Source organism: Etheostoma spectabile, chromosome 3 (genome assembly GCF_008692095.1).
Source record: "Etheostoma spectabile isolate EspeVRDwgs_2016 chromosome 3, UIUC_Espe_1.0, whole genome shotgun sequence".
In the NCBI taxonomy this organism is placed as follows: domain Eukaryota; kingdom Metazoa; phylum Chordata; class Actinopteri; order Perciformes; family Percidae; genus Etheostoma; species Etheostoma spectabile.
Window position 1 is genome coordinate 26,450,691 of NC_045735.1, and position 8,549 is coordinate 26,459,239.

Here is an 8,549-nt window from a genome sequence, read left to right on the forward strand (position 1 = left end):
AAGCAGACCTGCATCACACACAAGTTGCTTTAAAGCCGTTATCATTAGGCAACTTAAAACAACCAATGATGTCAGTTATCCACTTATGTTTGACTTTTAAGATTACATTTTAGGCTTTTCTGCCTTTATTTGATAGGACAGCTAGGTGAAAAAGGTAAGAGAGAAGGGGAATACATGCAGGAAATCTTCACAGATCGGACTCTGACCCTGGACCCAACAACTAAAGGCATAAACCTCTCAGTATATGTGCGACTGCTCTACCCACTGACCAACCCGGCCACATGTTTTACTTTTTTTGATAAAAACGTTGCAGTGTTTCTCCGTGACATGCTAAAAGTTAGTTAACAGCAAGGAAAGGACTCAATAATGTCAATCACATTGCTGTTGGTTTGTACCTTGTTTGTTTCTGGAGCAGCATCTTCTGTTGGTGTCAGTTGGTTGCCTGGCAACGGCTCCTATCCAAGAGACAGTCCGGCACATGACCACCTACAAAACAAAGAAATTATCGTTTTGACACGTTTTAAACACTTTGCAGTCAATTCGTCCCAGTTAGGATTCCAAATCCTCCACAGAGGTCTCCATATCTCCAAAACAAACAAACCCATTTGTTTGTTCAAGTTTTGTTTTTTTTTTACCGTAAAACCAGTAAAAACACTGAATAAAGTTTTGTGTTAAAAGTCAGTGTTTCTCTGATGCTGTTCAGCGGACCCAGAACGGCCGACCAGCCACTAACGTTTGTTCAGCTTGTTACTCAGATAACTTCAGATCCTGACGTCCAGTGACTAAAATCCTTCGATTACAATATATAGTGATTACAATATATAGTGATTACAATATATAGTGATTACAATATATAGTGAGAAACGACCAATATTCTTAAAAAAGGCAAGTGGCAATTTATGACGGTTTCTGGCAGAAAACCAGACACATGCGCAAAGCAGATGTGAAAGGATTATCACAGGGATTGACAGGGGACCAAATTAATACAGATTTCTCTAGGTTTAAAAAGTGTTGGAAACATTTGGGATAAGTAAACAACTCAACTAAATATGCAAAATAGAACAAGTTGCTTTTAGAGTTGAGGAAATGTTTCATACTATACCTTTAAACAAACAAGATGTAACAAGTTTTTATTGTGGATTTATATTACCTTTGGACAGAACCAGGCTAGCTGTTTCCAGTCTTTATGCTAAGCTAAGCTAACCAGCCGCTGGCTCCTATTTACCACACAGACATGACAGTGGTATTGATATTCTCATCTAATGCAAAAGATGGACTGCATTTATATGGTGCTTTTATGGTTTTAACGACTACTCAAAGCGCTTTGACTATGCAGCCGATATAAGAAGGTAATTCAGGCCGTTTACCATTTATTTGGTGTGACTACAAAGCTAGCAATGACAGTGACCATCTTGGAATAAATGCTCGAAAGTTGAAATAACAGGAGTTGTTTTTGTCACAGCATTCAGTGACAGGAGTGAGGTCACATTAAGTCACCACGCGGCTGGTGTCTGCATACTTATGTTGGAATATGTGACACATTAGGAGTGGGTTTGGGCTGCTATTTATTTCTCCAGGAATGACCACAGGATGCATTAAGTGAGATCTTTTAGGACAAGGCAGCGTTAACCTGATAGTGAGATGAAAGTAAGATATGCAGACCTGAGGCTGCACTTAGTGTGTGGCCTGAGATGACAGCGGCCGGCACTTCCACATCCAGGTGGTTTAAACATGAGTCCTATCAGTCCTACTGGAGCGTGTGTGTGTGTGTGTGTGTGTGTGTGAGGTCACTGGGTGGAGAAAACCGTTCCTAATGGATCACATAAAAAGAGTAACTGTGTAACTTAAGAGTGACGGCTAAATGAATGAAACTGAGCTTGTAAGAGCTCTTATGGTTATGTAAATCTAACCCAACAATCTTTTTCATTTATCCACCTTACATAGGCCTTTTCCCATCATAACTTGGACTGGATTACTGTACCTAATTTAGATTGTGTTTCATCAATTTTCTTTTGCAAAGATTCAAACCTCTGGGAAGAATTGCGGGTAATTATCAGCTGCCAGTTTCCCCTGACATAATCGGGTACTTTTGACAGGTGAGTTATTAAAGTGTCCTCTGTACCTGATAAACATATTAATTTATTTCAAGATAGATAATTTCATCAATGCAGGAGTCATATCATATATGGAGTAGACGATACCCTCTCCTTTTTAATTATACAAATATCACAGTCATCAAAATGACAGATTTTTAGACATTTAGAGTCTTCAACGCCTATTCTCCTCAGTGAAGTTTTGATTAAAACAGAGCAACATTGCTTACACAGTAGTGTTGGCTCACAGGTTAATTTTAGATTTTTGTTTGTTTGTGTTTGCTTGTGTGTTTTATTCAAAATATCTAGCAGTTATTCACAAAGAAAATTGTCCTGAACCAGATCTCAGCCAACATGATTGATGGTCGATTTAGCCCTCACATTAACCAGCTCTTAATTTTTTTAAATTTTGGGGGCATTTTTCAGCCTCTATTTTGACAGGACAGATGAAGACATGACAGGGGAGAGAGAGGGGGAACGATATGCAGCAAAGGGCCGCAGGTCAGAGTCAAACTCCGGCCCTCTGCGTCGAGGAGTAAACCTCTATATATGGGCACCCGCTCTACCAACTGGGCTATCTGGGCACCCTTTCACCCGCTCTTATAAGATAATCAATAATGCCCTCAATCATGGGTCTAGTCTGCATCAATTTAACGGAAAGTTTTTGTGTTCTGGAAGTGAAAATGTCTTATGATGTGCTCTAAATGTTTGTCAAAGGATTCAAGTATAATAATGTACCCACTCAAAAACACATTTATGCAAATAAAAGGTCCTATGTGTAAGACCCAGTGGGTTGTCTTCTAGCAGAAAAGCCTTTATGAAGCCATAACCCACCGACAGATCTAGTGTGGCACGTTTTATAAGTGGCATTTTTGCTGCCATTAATATATTTTTGCTGCATATAAACTGTTGTTATTGTTGCTCTGCAGATGAGTAGTTCCACCAGCTCTTCTTGAAAATGTTATTGTATCTGTGACAGATGTCTGAACGATGGTATATCTCAAACTCATGGCACAGCTTTGATATGCTTGTAAATTCTGCCACAGTTGATTTTATTAAAAGATTAAATTAATCGACGGGTTGCAGGTAGGTCGGTATGATTTGGACTATTTCACAAATGCATCATCAAGCTAAAAGAAAGGCACTTGATGTATCATATCAGAGGTACAATGTACAAGGTTTTAATCTCACAGTGACCGTTTGTGTTAGCTTTGCTGGTAAAAAGTATAAAGATGTGCTTGCAGTTATCTTCATTAGGTTAGCTCTAATATAGTATCTGTTCAGGGAGAGAGAGCATGAGCTTCAGTGAGACGATTCCTTTTGGTAAGTCCAAATGGCTAACAGTGTAAAGCTCATTACAGCAGTTTGTGTGTGTTTGGCTGTTTCCTTTTAGCACACCATATTAGAAACATGCAGCTTGTGTTCATCTAACCCACAGTTTGCATCTTTATTCTTGACTAAGATCTCACAATCTCAGATGGGCTAAATTGCACCCATGATTTGGCATTATGTAGCATGGCAATCAGTTCTGACATCCCCACATTACAATATACTGCTTGCGTCTCATTGAGAGAAGAACAAAACAACTGCACTCGTTCTGAATGTGCTGAGTTTGTGCAGAACGTTGACAAAATGAGAAAAGACATTTAAAAACAGTGACAGCATTAACATTTCCCTGGTGTGGAGCTGCTGTTTTCCTGTTGTAAAGTGTTTCTGGCGACTGGAAGTTGTGTTTTGAGTATGATGACCCTTTAGAGATGGACCTTGGTGTGTGTGTGTACACACAGCTGTGTAGCCTCTGTGCAGGCATTGTTCTACACATTCAAATGTTGTTCCTGGACAAAAAGATATCTGGGATCAGCTCTGATGTTTATACAGCTCATCAGCTGTGTTTTAGCAGACACACACAGACATCCAGGCACACACACGCACATGCAGCAGGGGGTCACGTCCATAAGACTGTAAACCAAGTGAGTGTTTTAAAGGAACAGTTCGACATTTTGGGAAACATGCTTACTGGGACAGTTAGATGAGAAGATTGCTTCTTGTCTCACATCTGTCCACTAAGTACAAGGCTTCAGCCAACTGTTGCTTAGCTTAGCTTAGCTTAGCTTAGCAAAAAGACTGGAAACAGTGGGGAATTGCTAGGCTGGCTTTGTCCAGACAACAAGAAAATAGACCAACCAGCATCTCTAAAGCTCACTAATTAACACATTATTACTCATTTTGTACAACAAAGTGTAAAACATACACATTTTTACAAAGGGTTACGTGTGGTGGAATTAAAAATGAGTAAATAAGCGTATTTCCCAAAATCTCAAACACTTCCTTTAAGTCTACTACAGAGTATCACAGCACTAGTAGCATAAAATGTATCATGCTTAGGCCTTAGGTTAGTTTCATTATGAGACATTCAAGGTACAAACTGTGGGGTGATCACTCATTTACGGTTGCTGCCCAAGACTTTGGAACAACTTACCTCCTGACATTCACACTACTTGAGACGTAGCTCTTTTTAAATCCAAATCCAAAACTCATTTATTTAGAATGGTTTTTAATACATAGTAGCGCTGCAAGGAAGGATTGTGAAAAAGGTGCACTGTGCCTTCTTCGATATGTGTAGTGTACTTTTCTGTATATTGTCATCTAGACCAATATTTTGCACTCTTGCTTATTTGTTGAAATAAAAAATTTGATTGCCAAAAAATAACATTGTAGCGCTGTAACATTTTCCCTTTCTTCCTCCTGTTTTTATGCAACCTTTTCTGATTTCACTGTATTCTATGTTTTATTCTTTTTTTTATGCTATGTTATTTTTTTCTTGGTCCTTGTTGTAAAGCACTTTGGATACCTGTTGGTTGCTGTAAAGCACTACATAAATAAATGTTGATTGATTGACATTTACTACCCAGGGCAGCATTTTTCGAAATAGTTGTACACAATATGAAATAATAACCCTTTCCATTTCAGAGATACGAGACTACAATGTGTTAATGTTGTTTGGATTGGATGATCAGATTTCTGATACTGTCTGCCAACAAACCGGTGTGTCATTCCATCACAGGGCTCTGGGGAATATCCCTGAGCCAAGATCAATTAATGGTTTCATTGACTGATTTGTAACTTTGTTGGTTAACACAATGCAGTGCTCGGCCAAATTCTTATTTCGGGTCGTCTTCATCCAAAAGTCTTTACAATTTGGAGGTCTGGGGGTTTGGGATTCCCTGCTTGAGGTGACCCCAGCAGACCAGGCCTTGGCCCAGAGCAGTGTGATTGACAGGTAGGGCTGACCTCATCTGTGGAGGGGTGTCCCTGAAGACTGATCACTATCACACAACATGGGACAGATGGGATGAAACCCTCGCTAACAACACCACTGATGGGACGCCACAACACCTCAAGGGTTCCTCTTTGTCAGTCTTTCTTTCTCTCTTCTCTGTGCTTTTTTTCTCTTTGGTTTCCTTAACCCTTGTGGTGTCAAATGTGACCCGTTTTCAAAATATCTATATCAGAAATATGGGTTTCTCCTACTACCTAATTTTAATTTCCCCAAAATAACATGGATGATTCCATACAACGGGCTTTGCAGGTGAAACAAAAGATTGAATCTCTACTTTCATTGAATTTTGGGTGTTTTACTCAGTGTCACTGAACGTTGACATACAAGTCTGTGATTATCCTTCCTTATAATTTAGTCTGAATAATTCAAAATTTCTGCTTTTTAAAAATCAAGAATTAGGAAATTTCCTATAAATAAGGTTTATGGACCATGAATTCCAAAAAAAAGTGTAAAATTAGCGGAAAGAAAGTTTAATAGTGGTAGTGAAAAGAACGTCATAAAAAAGCGCCAACAGTGTCAAAGAAAGAGACAAAAATGTCAGAAAAAGTGTTGATTGATCCAGAGAGGACCAGCGTGCATGGGCAAATGGAAGACAACACAAGGGTTCAATTCTTTCTCTTACTTACTGCATTTATCTTTCTGAGTCCATTTTTTTCCCTCTTCTTCAATTTCATTTTCCCAGCCCTTTACACAGCGATACAAGGCAAAACCCCTCTTCGCATCATACATCTAAGACCTTCCCATGCTGACTTAAGGAGAAACTCCTCACATCACACATCTAGTGGCTGCAGAAAACTCACTTGAATACTTTGCGTCAAAGTTCCGCTGCAAAAACACACAAGATAATAAATTGTCAAGTTTGAAATGAAAATAGAACATAAGGTCTACGCTGATCATTAGGTATCAATTAATCACTCAATTATCTTAATGGTTCAGTGTGTGCGTCGAGGCAGACAGGATCTGAGACAGCAACATCAGTTAAAACAGTCTAATGAACTGAGCTGAATTCATCATGAAACACCAAATAATTAGCAACCGTGTCTTAAGGGAATACTTCAAAAGGAACCTCAAAGTGGTTCGGCTTAGTGAAGCTTTCCCTTCAAAAGCAGAACACAAACACACCGCTTAAGACTACACAGGCGGAAAAAGCTGTCCCCCATGCCTTTCATTTACTGCAATAAATAATGATTCATCACCAAAAAAGTTTAGAGAGGGTGTATTTGTTTGCATCAGAAGACGGTGACCTTTGTGGCACTTTTCGGAGATTAAAGTGACACAGCAGCCAAACATGCTCAGAATCAACAAATTAACATTAACCCCCGGCCTGTCACAGCTTTGGTTGACAGGAAGGAGAGTTCAGTTTGTTGGTTTTTTATAAAGCTCTGCAGGGACCCCCGGGCGCGGTAGCTCGCATGGCAGCAGAGCTAAGAGACTGAAGGATCACTGGTGGCTCCACTGCTGGGGGACCACAACGTAATTAAAATGACACAAACAAAGTGAATCTAATTAGGAATCCCTCCGCTCTAGCTCGTTAGCGCCCGACACTGCTAAATTATTTTCCTCCATGGAAATAAATGAGGCCACTTGTCTTTGCAGATTTGGGGGCTGTGAGGTGCTCAGGGATGGAGCACACGCTGAAAGTAATTATTGAAGTGTAACTAGCACAGCCGAGTGTCTCCACGCCAAGTCTTATGCACTCACATATGCTGACATCTACATCGGTCAGCAAAGGCACATGTCAGTACAAGCACACACCTGAAAACACGTGTTTGCCGGTGGGTCGTCCGCTTCACGTGAGCATGACGAGTAGGTGGCTGTGAGAATGTAAGACTTCCAGCTCTCCCATCCACCGCCTGCATGTCGTTACACAGAAAACACATAGATCATCAGAAACAGTTGGACCTCCTCTGTGTTTCTGTCTGTTGGTCTGTGGTCTGGCTTTCTGTCTTTCACATCTACACTCATTCACACACAGACACACTCACACACATGCTTTCTTTGCAGTATGCCACGTCCACAACCCTCAGACCCCCCACACACACACACACACCCTGGTTGGTGTAGTGAGGTAAGTGAATCCAGTGGCTGATAGTTTTGAGGGAGCCAGGGGAGCCATTGAGAGCCCATTAGGAGGTTAAGTAGAGGAAGCTCTCCATTGTTCTGCTGTTTGATTCCTGCCCTGTGACCCACACTCTCCTGACCAGAGCCTGGGAAACCCTGTTAGTGATGATACAAGATGATCACACACACACACACACACACACACACACACACACACACACACACACACACACAGCCAGCCAACATACGCGATGCTGGAACAGTACAGAGCACTGACAGTTGGATGACTCTCTGTGGACCGCTGGCTGTCTGTAAGGGCGGAGAGGTTTCCGGCCAGACGACAGTAGCGGTGCATAAGGCCAGCCAAAGGGCAAACTTCGAACTTACTGTTTACACAAACAGTAGCGCTTTCTAACAAGGAACCCTTTAAAAAATGTGTATATGTTGTTTGCTAGTAGTTAATTTACTAATTAGTAAATAGTAGACCAACTTTGGTCAGGTTGTAGTAAACCCATTTGACTGGGGATCATTCTCTTCCAGCACGACAGAACAGCCAATGGGCTGCTTAAACACTTATCTTCTTAAGAAGTGCTGGAGGACAGCTGATCTCGTGGCTTTATGACACGGTGCTTATCAGCATGATAACATGTTCACAGTGACACTGTTAAAATTTTCATGTTTAGCAGGTAGAATGTTTACAATGTGTGGTATTTTAGTTTAGAATGTGAACATTTGCTGATTAGCAGTAAACCAAAGTAGTAAGTGAGGGTGATGGGAATGTCATTAGTTTTGCTGGTATTTAGTTATAAACCAAAGTATTAGACAAATTGGAAATTTGACCTGATGATGACTGGATTACTACAATTCATCCTCTATAGACCGCAAGTGTTTTAGCACATTTACCAGTAATACAACCAATAGTATTACCAAGGAATATATTGACCGAATATGATGAAAATGAAACCAAGCAACCCCATGGTGGTGCTAGAGAAAAATTCACCAAAGTCATCCGGATTCATCCTCTGGAAACCACGGAAATCTGTACCATGTACCAT

At 40.5% G+C, this 8,549-nt stretch overlaps 1 long non-coding RNA gene across 1 annotated transcript in view; it reads right to left on the reverse strand.

Moving 5' to 3' along the window:
- LOC116686961 (uncharacterized) overlaps window positions 1-8,549 on the reverse strand; it is a 72,748-nt gene that overhangs the window by 7,630 nt on the left and 56,569 nt on the right. The window contains exon 2 of the long non-coding RNA XR_004331438.1: window positions 396-486. This is a non-coding gene — a long non-coding RNA (uncharacterized LOC116686961). The remainder of the gene's footprint in view (window positions 1-395; window positions 487-8,549) is intronic.